The sequence below is a fragment of the Haliaeetus albicilla genome, chromosome 8 (genome assembly GCF_947461875.1).
Source record: "Haliaeetus albicilla chromosome 8, bHalAlb1.1, whole genome shotgun sequence".
In the NCBI taxonomy this organism is placed as follows: Eukaryota; Metazoa; Chordata; class Aves; order Accipitriformes; family Accipitridae; genus Haliaeetus; species Haliaeetus albicilla.
Window position 1 is genome coordinate 13,905,534 of NC_091490.1, and position 14,880 is coordinate 13,920,413.

Genomic DNA, 14,880 nt, shown 5'->3' on the forward strand with positions numbered 1-14,880 from the left:
TTCAATCATTCTCTCTTTAATTTTGCAACAAGACTTCCCAGGTGAGGTTTCATTTTACTGTTAAGTGATTTATTCTACAAAAAGGAGCAATCCCGCTCCCCTGTAACTCTCAGGCGCATCATCCCGATTTTCCCCATGCATTTGCTTTAGTATTCAATCCCATCTCACAATGAGCTGATTTAGAAAATACAACTCCCTACAAAAGAGCCATTATTTTTCTGCTGGTTTAGCTCCCCAAACAGGCTTACTGTAATGGTCAAATGAGCACAGGTGCCAGTGGAAAGCAGGGGTCACAATTATGTATTTTGGTGACAGATAGCATTGGATCAGGTTAGCTGTAACGTGAAGCCTTACTCTCAGGCTCTCCCTTATGCTTTGTTAAGCATAAGAAGCAGTCACTTCTTTTAACTTGGAACTCTTAATCTTCCATGATGAGGATAAAAATATTTTACAACTGATGCACAGGAAATAATTCAACCATCTTACTGTTTCCATCTATCTGTATTGCCCAGCTACAACCCATATTATACCAGACTTGTGAACACCTTGGGGGAAACATTCTTCATGTCTGCTTCTGCAAAGCAAGGGTCATAGAATCATCTCTTTTACTTTATTTTCATTCTGGTTTACTCATCACTTGAATATAAAACTGTTAAAATTCTATTGAAAATTTCACTGAAATCCAGTTGATGCAAGTCTTTGCTGATGGAACCTGAGGCACAAAAAAGGCATCGAAGGAAAAAAAAATTAGACCTTCTATATTTTGATTTGTTACTGATTCAAACCCTTGGGCTCTTTCTGACGTCTTCTCATTGTGGAAAATACAGTCAGCAAAGGTCAAAAAGAAACAGTAGTCCAGACTTCAACAGAAGTTAATTTCTAAGTAAAAGAAAAACAAACTTTTGTTTCAAAGCAATAGCAAGAGCTAACCAACTAGGGAAGCTGTAACTATAGCCCATGTGTAGTAAAGGAGACATTTAAGGGAGGATAAGCAAGCAGAACTTAAATTCTAGCTCATGCCACTTCTGCAAACCAGGCCTACTGACAGAACAGACAGGATGAGAAGAAATGTCCATATGATTATTTGGTACAAGTCATCCAACAAAGCTATAGTGACACATGAATCAAAACTGAAAATGGTACCAAGGATATTACACTGTAAGCCTCTCCAGTGCTCTCCTGTTTCTCATGGAGAATCTCCTGACCTTTTGGGATGGTTTCTTTGGGAGAATTTCTGGGGCCAAGTAGATACAGACATACAACAATATAACAAGAGCTTTTTTAAAAAGGCAGTTCATCTAACTGCAACTAAATTCAATTATGAGCTATACCCTAAAAGCAGGACACAAAGGTCTGATCACTAGAGTTACTTCTCAAGTGGAAAATCAATGAGACATGAGTCACACTGGATAAAATGACATTAACTGGCCTGCCTTTACCTCCATATCCCTGCAAAAGACTCCTTCTCTCCATTCAGAATTTTGACAGGAGAAAAAAAATAACCCTTCATGCAATATAGGAAGTTTCAATAAAACCACTCCTGGGCTGTAATTAACTAGGGATATTTCAGATCATGAGTGACATAACTGAAATTCCAAACATTAACAAGAAATTATTTACCTATATTGTTGGTGTGGGGCTTTTTTGAAGGGTAGTCATAAAACAACAACAACAAAAGACTAAGATCTTAACATCAAGAAATCTGTTCCTTTACACTTACACACTTGGAGAATTTGAATGGTCCTGACAGCAAATTGTACTCCATAAAGCAATCCATTTATGAGAATGAACTAGAGGATTCTTGAGTATTTGCAAAATTCTCTTCGGTTCACCAACAACTAAAACCTTCAAACTACATGTCAAGAACCACACTGAGATAAGACTTAGCATCTAAAAAGTCTTGAAATGAACTCTAAAGTAGGAAAAGAAATCTGAAAAAGAGACTTCACTTGGGGCGGGAATCTTTATTTGCACTAGGACATCATACAAAGAGTAAGTGTTTCTCGTTGTCCTTTTCAGCACTAGCTGTGAGATGACAGCTATGTGAAGAACCTTTTCGATCTGAAGTATCTTAGCAATCCTCTTAAAGGATCAGTGGCTTCCCAATTATATGATCCAGAGAAATTCTCAGCTGACCTCACTGAAGAGAAATGAGATAACTACACTTTGTTCTGTTAGAAACCACTTCCTCACAGATGGATTTAAAACTATGCAAGTATATACGAAAAGTAATTGCATTACTGCAGCTTCCACAATGATACTGTGAATAATAATTTTTTCAGCCTTTCTGCATTTTTTGCAATGCACTGGATACAGAATTTTCAGAAAATTGACACAATAAACACCATGATTCTGCTAAAAATAGAAAACTAATTTAAAAAAAAATCATAATCTGTAGTGGCTTTCTGTTTTGCCTATTTTTCCAAGGGAAAATAAATAAATAAATTAAAGAAAATACAGAGAAGTTGAAGACCGAGGATTGAAAAGAATTGAGAACATCTGGTTATAACTTCCTTTTTCCTGAAGCCTAGCTTTTGAGGAAATACCCAAAGAACATTGCTGGCAGCATAGCAAAGCACAGAAACATTGTCAAATCTTTTCAAGTGACAATTTAGATGGAGTGGTTACTAACAAAAGCAATATAAACTTGTATACCTAACCAGTAAAACTTGCTGCTAGTTATACTCTTTCAGAGACATGTACAGAGAAAGTGCAAGTAAATGAAAAGAAGGTAGTGGGTGGAAAAGAAAACATGTACCAATACATTCTAACTTCAGAATGATTAATAAAATACAATTTTTAAAGTTGCCACAGAAATTTTATATACTTGGAAACAGAAGAAAAACAAGCAAACAAACCCCAGCTTCTGTTGGTAATGTTAACAGATTCCCACTCCAAGTCTTTTAGTCAGTCACTGCCTATACACTCCCCCAGTCCACTCTGCAAGAAATGCTTCTCCAAACTCCAGGTTAAAACAGCCTTTTTCAGACAGTTCTGTCTCACAATTTCTTCTCAGTTACAGTTATTCAGGTGGAGCTTAGGGAATAGGTGCATCTGTCTCTGCCTAAGACTTAAGCCTTTGTGCCCTTACTGCATGAGATACTGTGACCCCTTTATAATACTCTACAAAAAAGCCTCTGTACTGCAGTGATACGTATAAGGAAAATCACTGGAAGACTGAAAATATTTGAGGACAGGAACAAATTCCTTTTCTGACATCATTCTAATATAGTGAACAGCGTTTGCATTCTTCCATTACTGATTTTTAGAAATAGGATTCTCATTAACAGCTCTGAGATCACATTTAACTGAAATAAAGTATATGAAACCACTAGAATTATCTTCCACCAGGTCCTGCTGCATTTGCAACTATATGTAAGCAAACATTGCATCAGGATGAAAAACCACGGCCATGTCAGTTACCAACACTTTGTTTCTCAATGGTTTAGTGACCAATTCCCCATCAATTACAACAAACAGAATGACGATACCCTGTCAAGTTGAAGTATACATAAAGTTTTATCCACATCATTGGTGAGATGAAATAATGCCCTAAAAGCCTACTTACAATTAGGCAGTAATAGATTGAAAGCATTATTTTATCTAAATCCTCTATACTCTTTTTAAATGTTGAGAATATGGTAAAATTTGTTTCACTTTAACCCTTTTCCTAATTACAGGGTACATATGTATGCGACACAGAGCCTACCCTTCATTTGTCATTAAGCCCAAGGCAGCTTTGTCAAATTTCAAAAATCAGAAAAGCTTGAACAAGGTCACATGGAATGTAAGCAGTTGATTTTGAATTGATAAAGTGCAGAATAATCCATTAAACTGAATTTGGTTCAAAACACAATTTTATCAAATTGTCCCATACTTTTAACCCTAAAAAGCTTTAACAACTCATTTGTGTCAAGGTTAGTTCTTCCAATTTAATCAAATATTTTTAAATCACCTAAAAAAATCTCAAAGGAGAAATTTTGTTTAAAAGTAGTATATGTAGTAGAAAGCATACATTTCTATTCAGGCTTTTCCCTATTGTGACTATTACACAGCAATGAGCATGAAAGACTGAAATCTATTACTAATTCATGGAACACAAACCAATTTTAAATAACATCACATTTATATAACAAACTCTTCAGGAACCTGAAGATACTTTGTAAGTGATGATTATCCCTCAAAATACATCTCTCGGATAATAACTATTATCTCTATTTTACAGAAAGAAGGTGAAGTTGCATGATTTGCTCTGTTTCAGAGCCTGAAATGCACCTGATTCCCTGGCTCCCTAGACTTAATCTTTCGAACTTTGCTTCTCTTCAATGAAGTCTTCTGAAAGACTTTGACTCTAGCTCAGTTTATTTCTGTTGGATCATAAAAACCACATAAAGGTAAGTCAAAGATATAAAATCTACAATGAAGACTCTATTAAAGTTATTTTCAATATTACATTACAGAAGTCCTTAATAAATGCTTCATAAAAAAACCCTTTAATGAATATATTTGACCATTTATTTCTTTTAACTAAATCTTACAAACTGTTACATCACAAATATTTTTTTTCTCCACCACAAAGTTTTGGGTTTTTTTAAATCATGGCCAGCAAAATTACAAAAATCATAAAAATGTGGAGAGATCTAATGCTGACAAGTCATCCTACTTCTGGTGCCAAGGACAGACCAACTATACCTAAATCACCTCTAGAACGAGGTTATTTAACCTTTTGTAGAGCACTTCCAGCAACAGATATCCCATTACCTCCCTCAGATATTTAACCCTGTGATTATCTATCCATAGAGCTAGAAAGTTTTTCCTAACATCAAAATCTCCTTTTGTGCTCTTTAGGACCATTATTGCTTATCCTACCTAGAGAGAACAGTTTATTACATTCTTCTCTGTAGCAATCTTTACCACATTTGAAGCTTATTATTGTCTCCCCATCTCTGCTATAGACTCAACAAGTTCAATTCTTTCAGTCTTTCCTTAAAGGTCATTATTGCAACTCTTCTCTAAATACTCTTCAACTGGTCCAAATCTGTTTGAAGTAGAGTAACAAAAATGGAGACAGTACATCATCTGAGGCCTTACACCGAGTACTGTAGAAGAATTTCATATCTTACACGCAACAACAATCCTATTCATATATCCCAGTATGACTCTTAGTTTTTTTATAGAACTGTCATGAGTCCTTTGTGTTCGTTTTGTGATACAGCTGCTTATTTGCAGAACTGTCGCCCAGCCCAGCCAGCTGTTTCTCATATTTAAGTTTATTGTTGCTACCCAAACGTATTATTTTGTGTTTCTCTTTACTGAACTGCATCCCACGTAGTTCAGGTCACTCATCCAATTTGTCAAGACCATTTCACACTCTAATGCCTGTATTCCCTCCTAGATTTGTACTGTCCAGGCAGTTAGTAAATCTGCTTTGTTCTATCATCCAGGTCACAAACTGAAAGACTAAACAGGATTAAATTCAGAAAATACACCTGCACAATTCCACTCAATGCATGCCTTCAATTTGAAATGTCCTTAAAGCATTTAATTATTAAGTAACTAACCAGCATGGCAAATCTTCTCTGACAGTTTCTATTTTTGGTGTTTCTAGATTCTTTAGCTGTGGAGATAAAATTCCTAATTTCAACACTACCGTACAGGCAGAGTATCTTTCAAACACAAATATACAGGGGAGGCTCTACCACTCTCCTCCCACTTCAATGTATTTGTATGTGGCACAGTAACCCAGTTGCATAGCTCCTCCAATTTTGAATTTGGGCTATATCCCTGTTTTTCTTTCCTGTACTAGAGATACTACAGAGACACTTCAATTCACAAAAAGACCCACTAGCTCTGAAAAACTCAGATCTTTTGTGTATATATATAGATATATACAGACACACACACCGCAATTACATATATATATATACACACCCCCCACAAGAAAACAAAAACAACAACAAAAAGCAGGATGTTACCATTTCTGTACTAACAGGCAAACTCTCAAGAACATTAATTTCCTTTTTGACTTTTAAATTTTTTAACTAAAGTAAGTGTTTTAAACAAAGTTCAAATCACTGTATTTTAGGGACAAATATCAGGTAGTTCTCATGACAAAGCTGTAAGAGACTGACAAAATCCCACTGCTCTACTACTGGCGTATTCTCTAAAAGGTAAGCTTTTACCCTTCTTACTGCTTGTCTGGCACATATGCACCCAGTAATTAAAACAAATGTTTTTGTTTAAATGTTGTATTTAAATCTGAACTAGTGAAAACATATTTAAAATCCTGGACAATCAAATTGCCTATCTTGCCAACATTCATATTCCTATGTCCTATGATGAAGTTCAATAGACCAGAAAACATGGAGAGCAGCTAATGGCAATCTAACACATAAAACATCACTACAAGGAGAATCAACTATTTTCTGAACCAACAAGACACAAAGCAATCAGCTTAATGCAAAGCAAAAATATTTAAATTGAGTAACAGGTAGAATTTTAACCATGGGGTGATGAGCTGCTGAAACAAGCAACCCAAAGAGGAACTCATCAGAGGGAATGATCTCGGTATACTTCCAAAGCGCAGAGGATTGGACAAGTTGACCTTTCTGTGTTTCTATGTTTAACTGAATTCATTATAAGCATCAAAACATTAAAGTAACTTTAAAGAACAGTTATTGTAAGTTAAGCTAAGCTTTTTGTCTGAGGATACAAAAAACCTCTTGTATGACAAATTGTCTGTACAAAGGCAAGCAGTTAAATGCAAACTGTTAACTAATACACAAATTTTTAACACAAATGGCACAAACTATCAGCCTACTATGCTACAAAACCAAACCAGACTATTTTGATTACAAAGCTGCCCTTAATCAGAGAATCTTTTAAAAAGTCTTTTTAAGAACAGCATCCAATAAGAAAGAGAACACACTATTTAATGTTCAGCTCTGCACTTCCTAAGTGTGTTTTACGAGTTACTCAAACAGAAAGAAGATTTTCACAAAACTAGAATAAACTCTCATGATGATTCTTCTACAACTAAGGCAGTTTTTTGAAGCAGAAACCATATTTACAATATTCTCAAAACTAGAACAATATACACTTAAGTGTTAGTGTAAAGTTTACCAGAAGCAAGTTCTTATAATCAGCAGCTTCATTTCCAGCAAAGAACACTTAATTTGGAAACTTAAAAAAAAAACACAAACCAAAAAAACCCCCCCAAAACCAACAAACCACCACCAACCCAAAAACTTCCTCCCTACAGAAGCGAGGAAGTTTCTCACTTTCTGCAACTTCACTCCCGCCTACAGAGGTGGCAGAATTTTTCTTGTTTAAGGTTTTTAAGGACAACTTCTACAAATATCTGTCTGGAATAATCTAAGTAAGTTTAAAGCAACCCCAAAGAAAGGGAACAACAGGTCTTACAGTACTGCATTTCTAGAACTGTGAGTACAATGTAAATCTATGGATATAAGCAAGTGCTGAACACTTGAAAAATAAGTTCTCTCTTGCAAATCTGGTTCTTTACGATCAGAGAGACCTGTATCATCAGTTCCCACACAATGCAGACTTCCATTTTTGGGAAAACCAAAACAAAGCAAACCCCAATAGATTAGCGCTGAAGATTTTAAAGACACCTTTTCAAATGTGAAAGACAAATTTAAAAAAAATAAGAAAAAACACACAATTGGAAGAAGGGCAGACTGCAAAGACTTCTGTTCAACTTCCCGAGTACTTTCAGAAACATTAAGAAAACATTTCTTATTTCCCTTATGCAACAAGGTGGTAAAAGAGCAGAGTAAAAGTCCTTCCACCTTGTATCAACTAGACAGCTCTTACTGACCAGAAGTCAACCTAATCAAAGTACCTAGAATGATCTGAAAGAATCAGAAACAAAAAAAATCTTTAGGTCTCTTGGAAATATTGGGAGAGTAAAGCCTTCATTCTGTATAAGACTATGGACAGCAGACTGGAATCTCACTACAAAAGTATGTAAGAAACAATGATAAATATCAGAGCAGTCACATGATGTTCAGCTGTAGAACAGAAGCCCATACTAGGATACGTTGCCAAATTTTGTGAAATAGAGATCTAGTTATTTTTGCACATTAAATCTGTAACAACACTGAGCTCAAAAATCCTATTTGCTATTTCTCTTTTTCCAGAAATGTTAAAAATTATGAGACAAAACATATGACTGAACTTCAAGAATAACTAGCTTAGTAACTAAGTTATTTAATATAGCCTATCTCTTACTTATTATACACTTGGAGTATGCAATGCAAAGGAAAAATAATTTCAGTTAATAGTGGTACAACTGAGAATTGCAACAGCTACCTATATTGGACTAAATAACTAAACACATAGATTATGAACAATATTTCAATTTAAGGTCATAACTGTGTCCTTACTGACACACATGGTTGTACCGTGTAACAGTCCTTCACAAAAAGCCCTACTGTAAATTCAAGACATAGAATGTTTTTATGAAATAAGCATGACAGTGCTGGAGAAAGCCTGCAACCAAAGTTGATCAGGTTCTGAATAGCTTGCTGGAAGTCACATGTTAAAGTAAATTACTGACTGCTAACCCCTTCTAAGGTAATGGGAGTTTCATGAGTGACTTCAACTGGGTGAAAATTTCACCTGATAGCTATTTTTTGAACATTTTACCACACACTCTTTACTTTAAAAGAACTGTATTTTTCTCCCCTACTGTTTAACACACATCATCTTCTTTTTTCCTTAAACTTATTTCCACTTCTGATTAAGCAAATACTAATATTATTAATATGACAGTACCGTAAGATTAAAGAATGCTTGAAAAAAACCCACAACAGTAACTTGTCAACTTAATTTTCTGAAAAGTTATACTTGCTTATGAAAAGAATGAACTTTTAACAGCCACAAACCTACCAGTCCCTACTGGATCACCAGCCCTTGTAGCAGCACGGGGAGGGAGGGAGGGGGGGGAAGCTTAATATCTAACCATAGGTTAGAAATACATCCAAAAAGTATATTCTCAAAAGGTTGCACAAGTTAGTAATTAATATGAGACAAAGAGTACACTTAGAGCTTCACCTTAAAAGCCTCAGTAAATAAATGATCACTATGTTATTAGTACAGCATTAACGACAGCATCAATTGAAAACATGCAAATACATAGACAACCACCGAAGAACTACTACAATTTGTTTAGTAATAACTGCAAACATATTTCCAAAGTAAAGCTTAGAAGTTCAAAGCCTAAAGAAGACATTCTGTTATAAAAATTTTGTATCAATTATGTGGCAGCCTAAAACCAGATTAGTAAAACGCAGAGTTATATTCCAAGACTACAAAAACTGCCAGCATTCCTGGATAATCAGGGCCGGAATACAAGACACCATAAGGAAGAAGCAGAACCATATGCTCTCCCTTAAGAGAGATCAGGACTAGGAGACAAAGGGGATGTTGCTGAGCTGGGACGCTTGGATACTACCGGAATTATTCTTCCAAATACAACAGAAAGCACAAATGTATTTTACAAGTTTGGGACATATATCACAGCCTCAAGAGAGACCAGATTTGTGACGTTAAGTATCAATTTTTGGACCCCTGCATCCTTAAACATCAGCATTCCTACAGGGCAGGAGCAGTTTGGGTTCAACGGCAGAAACCGTAACGAGTACAGAAGCAGCAGCACGGGACAGGTGTGAAGAGCAAGCCGAGACAGCAAAACCACCACGAAGTGCTTGGGGGGGGGTGTCAAGGGCAGGGCCCAAGGCTGCTCGTTGGGGGAAGAAGGGCCGAAGGACCCGCGGATGTCAGCGTCTGCAGACGGGAAGCTGCGAGAGCAGCGCTGGAGCAGTCAGAGGCACAGCCAAGTTGGCGCCGTGGAGTTGGGCACCCCGTCCAGCAGGTGATACGGCAGGACGGCGGGGGACAATCAGGGGGCACACCAGCGGGCTCTGCGGGGCACGCCGCCCACCCCGGGACGGCGCCAGCAGCACGGCCCGCGAGCCCGGCGCCCGGGGCTGGAGGGCCCCGGACACAAGGGCAGAGGCGGTGCGGGACGGGGGGGGGAGAAGCGCGGGGCGAGGAACGGGACATGGCACGGGCCACGGCGCTGCAGCCTGCGCTCCTCTGGAGAGCCTGAGGCGAGGAGGGGGGGCTGCCGCGGCGCGGCCCGGGCACTGCGAGGGGCAGGCGCGAGGTGATCTGAGGTGAGGCGGGGCAGGGCCGGGGCAGGGGGGAGGAGGGAGCGGAGCGGAGCCAGTCGCGCTTCCCCGGGGCGCCCAACCCCGCCCCGCTCCCCGTGTGGCCCGGGGCACGATGGCGGGGAGGAGGCTGGTCCAAGGGTCCCCGCCCCCCGGGCCCCCGTTACCATTACCCAGCACGCCCAGCGCTGCGCCGCCATCCCGCAGCCGGCCCGCTCCCGCAGGGACAGCGCGACCTCGCGAGATTTCCTTCCTTCCCCCCACCACCACCCCCCCCCGCCCCGCGACGCGACGCGACGCGACCCGGCCCGGCCCGGCCCCGCGCGCGCGCACGCGCACCGCCCGCACTCAGCTCAGACCCAACATGGCGGCCGCGGCGCCGCGCACGTGTCCCCGGCCCCGCCGTGTCAGGCCGGGCGCGCGCACGGACACACATACGCACACGTAACGCGCGGGAGCGGGGGAGCGGGAGGGGGGAGCGCGCGGGGGGGCGGGGCCGCCGCGCACGCGCACGAGGCGCCGCTGCGGGCCAGCTGATTCGAACAGGGCGCGCGAGCCGCCACCTCCTCCCCGCACGCGCTGGTCACGTGGGGGCTTCCCCCCTCTCATTCCCTCCTCCTCCTCCTCCTCCTCCTCCTCCTCCTTCCCCCTCCCCTCGCGGGTTCCGAACTCGGCACCATCCGGGTCCCCCTTCCCCCGGGGCCGGGCCCGCGCCCGCGCCCGGGCCCGAGCCCTCACCTGGCGCCCGCTCCTCGGCGCGGCGGGCGCGGCCGGCCCGCGCAGCCCCGTGCGCGGCTCGCTCCCTCCGTGCTGCCCGCACCAGGCAGCGGCGGCGGCTCCGCACAGCGCCTGCTCCCCTCAGCGCGGCGGCGGCTCCTTCCGCTTCCTTCCCCTCCCCCTCCAGCCGCTGCGGCGGGGACCCGCTCCCTGCAGCTCCGCCTGCTGGCAGAGGGCGGAGGCGGCCGGCCCGGCTTGGCCGCGGCCGACGGCCGGGGCGGGGGCGGCCCGCTGCCCCCCCACCCCGGGCGGGGGCGGGGGGGGGGGCTGAGCGGCGCGGCGCGGCGCTCCGGCATGCCCCGAGGGGAGGGCCGGCCCTGCGGGGGGGTGTCGGGACGTGTGTCCCCGCGCGCCGGGGCAGGTGTCCGGCGGGGCGCCCTGAGGGACGGCGAAGGGGCTCGCCGTGCCCGGCCGGGGCGGGAGGAGGAGGAGGAGGGCGGCGCGGCCCGAAGCGGCTCCCGGCGGCTGCGGGGGCTCCCGGCGGCTGCGGGGGCTCCCGCCGTGCCGGGGAGCGCCGCGGCCGTCCCGCCCGCCGCCCCCTCCGGCGGGCCGCTCTGGCGCCGCGCCGCCGCCGGCAGCGGTAGCAGCCGGCCAGCGCCAGCAGCCGGCCGGCGCCTGGTGACTTGCAGGTTTGCTGGGGCTTAGGAAGGGGAATGGGGAAGCAGGGCTCAGGGGCGGCGTTCTGCTGGCTGGAAGCGCTGCTTCCCAGGTCGCCGGAGGCAGTTGCCGCTTCTGGAAGTCCCCGCGCCTGCCTCCGCAGCCGGCTTCGTGCCCCAGAAGCGGGGCTGTTTTGCTCGCAGCTCCCGACCGCTTCCCAGCGCTCTCCCGGCTTTCTCACTTCAAGCCGTGCCTCGGGAACAGGCACCGCGGGGTACTCCAGCCCTCTGGGCTGTGACTAAAAAGAAACCCATCGCGCTTCCAAATTTCTGATGTATGGTCCTGCCTGGTTCTCGGCTGACGCGTATGTGATCACCAAGAGTTACTATTTAACGCACGCCGCCTGCTCTAAGGGGAGATTATTTACCTCCGTACTCCTACAGAGGGAGAGGAATTACTGTGTATCTCCAACTATCCTCGTAACCCCTCGTGGTTTTACCTGACATACCACAGTTACAATGCATCCGAAGAGCTAGCTTCGTGTAGCGAAGAAACACAAAAGACTCCGGTTTCCTGTTAAATGCTTATGAAATTCAAGAACCTTTCATTAAGAACAATTAACAACTTTCCAAACTGCTAGAAAACCCTAAACTAAAACTGTTTTCTGTTAACAGAAGACTAAGTGCTGAAAAATATTTTCAACTGCTTTTAAAAGTAGTTACTGGCTGCATGGTAATTCAACTGACTGATACTTCTGTAAAGAAAGCAGATTTAATAAAATCCTAATTGCTAAAATTGCAAGTCTAGTCATACAGACACACTCATTCTGCGATGCCAGAGTCTGCAGAAAAACCTTGGTAGCTTTTCCACTTTCCCAAGCAGTTCTCACTTTTCCTTGCATCTTGCTGACTTGGAAGTCTTCTCCTGTGATCAGATTCAAAACAACTGAAATCCCACAAGAGAGGGAAGGAAATTTTTTTTCTTGGATCTGTACCACTGTTCTCAGGCAGTCTTGTGTCTGTGTGCCTGAATCTGAAAGAGGAATGGTGCTTTTTGCGTTATTGCAGGAGCATGTGTAAGCATGAAAATGTTGTGAATTGCAATCCATTTAAAAATGTATTCAGCTAGCTAAACAGCTGCAGTGGCTGAAGATATTGCATTTCAGACAAGTGTTAGTACTTTCACAGTAGAACTGAGGGTTCTTCTCAGCTGCGTCAGTGCAAAATTGATTTTTTTTTTTATAGATATTTTTTCTTCAAATTCCCATGGCCATTGAAGGGTGCAGTTGAGCAACAGAGCCGACCTAATCAGATGGCTTGCTGACACACAAGGCAGCTCTGTTTCCCCCATCTTCCCTGCCCCCAGTCTTTCCCACTGCCCACTCTGGTGCTCATCTACACACACGGTAAACCAGCCAGACCTCCTAAACCGCCAAGAAACTGTTTCTGGTGTGTTAGGTTTCAGCTAGAAAATAAGCTGCATTGGCTCACCGTGGAGACTGACAAGAGAGCCAGCATGGGAGGTGGAGGTAAGGGAGTGTTGCCAGTAGAGGGGAGGAACAAGACAATCCTCTTCTGGCAGCAGTAACTTTTTGGCAACAGGATTAAACCAGTCGAACTATATTGTCTAACCACACCCTGCACCAGGATTTGCCTTGAATTCACCGAGGAGGACTTAAATATTATATTCTGCCATCTTGTCTAAGAAGCAATAATGTCTAGTGATGGGATGATAACAAAGAACAACTGTTGTTAATGGTGTGATGTTTCAGGTAATGGTTCCTGCTAATGAAAGGGATACTCCTGAGGCTCTTGCCCCACCTCTACATGCCCCCTGCTTTTCCCTGGATTGAATCCAGCCATTGTGTATCTACAGGGTAGTTTGGCTCAGCTAACCTTCCAGAGGAAAATTAACAATATGCAAAGAAGAAAAAAGCAGCCCCTGTGTAGTAAGAACTGAGATCAAGCAGGTTTACTAAGAACTCTGCCCAAGAGAGTTTACATTTAATTCTGGAGAAACCTGCTTTGTTTGAAGCTGGCTGGGGCTCTACATCCACTCTGTTGTCCCCAAAGTTCAAAACTTCTTTTTCATCCACTGATGGTATCTTGCAGCCCCTTCCCCAGAGTATCCTATAGCAGCTTTTAAATAATTCCTAACTAAGTATAAAGGAATATGCTCCTGTCTAGCAGCACCACATCGCTTTCTCCAGTACATCTGCACTTCCAGTCAGTCTCCCTTGCTCCTTATATACCCTACCCCAAACTATATCACATTCCTAAGTCTTGTGGCTACAGTTTCATTTGTGCTACAGCATCTATCTTGTACCAATAATTGGTAGTTGTATTTATTATGGGCAGCCTTCACTATTACTCATTTATAGGGTGATAAAAATTTCTCTGGTCTCATCAATGGTGGTAGTAAAAAAAAAACAACCAACAAAACCACAAAACCACCCACTATTCTGATCAAGAGAAAATGGCATTAATGACAGCTTTTCAGCACGTTACAATGGGACAAGCTAAAAAATACTAGATCAGCCACCCTCCCCCAGGCCAGTACTTTCTACAAAATCAGGAGCTGAGATGCTTTATATCCCTCCACATCACTGAAACTTCAGCTCAAGTTTGTGCATAGAGAACTGCCTAAGACCACAAGGTCCAGCTTTGATGAAACTGTTACATGGCTCATGCTTTCAGCAGCAGCATCTCTGTTTTCACCTATCTCAATCCATGAAATGGCTTAATTGTTTCTCCTATTATTAGAGCAAATTAAATGTGTTTCTTTTTCTGACAAAAGATTAACAAAGTTCACTCTACAACTCAGCACAATTGAGAAGTTGATCCTGAAGACATCTACGTAGCTCTGTGACAGCTACTCTGGTATCTTTACACCATGCCCCAAGAACAGCATTAGCAAGCTATTACTGCTTGCTACCCAACACTGCAGTCAAAACAGGGCTTATGTTCTTGGATACAGCTCTAGATCTACACTGGCTCTTAAAAAGGGCATACAGGACAAGGAAGATTATAGCTGAATTCATCTCCAGAGTTCAGCTCAGGCTTATTTGTTCTGACTCAAGGGAAGCCGTACTGGACTGGCTGGTTGTGTGGAATTACTCCAGTGGCTGCACAGTAAGCCCTGGACAAGAGCAGAGAGAATCTTCCTAAAGCCAGCTTATGTTCAGTAGGGTCAACTTCCACAGTATGGCCCAAACCTAATAAGCCATCCTGGACTGGATGCGAATTGGCTCAGCACAACACGCAGAAGTCTCTGCACTAATAACTTTACCACCTCAGTCATTTTGTTTGTA

At 43.1% G+C, this 14,880-nt stretch overlaps 1 protein-coding gene across 4 annotated transcripts in view; it reads right to left on the reverse strand.

Annotated features, from left to right (window-relative positions):
• ZZZ3 (zinc finger ZZ-type containing 3) overlaps positions 1–11,157 on the reverse strand; it is a 64,420-nt gene extending 53,263 nt beyond the window's left edge. Inside the window, exon 1 of one of the 4 annotated variants that reach the window (XM_069788997.1) lies at positions 10,935–11,154. The gene's annotated coding sequence lies outside the window, so the exon portion shown is untranslated. Of the gene's footprint in view, positions 1–10,369; positions 10,457–10,934 lie in introns of those variants that run through there. The other 3 variants (XM_069788995.1, XM_069788996.1, XM_069788999.1) reach the window with 3 other exon arrangements.
• Between the last annotated feature and the right edge of the window lie 3,723 nt (positions 11,158–14,880).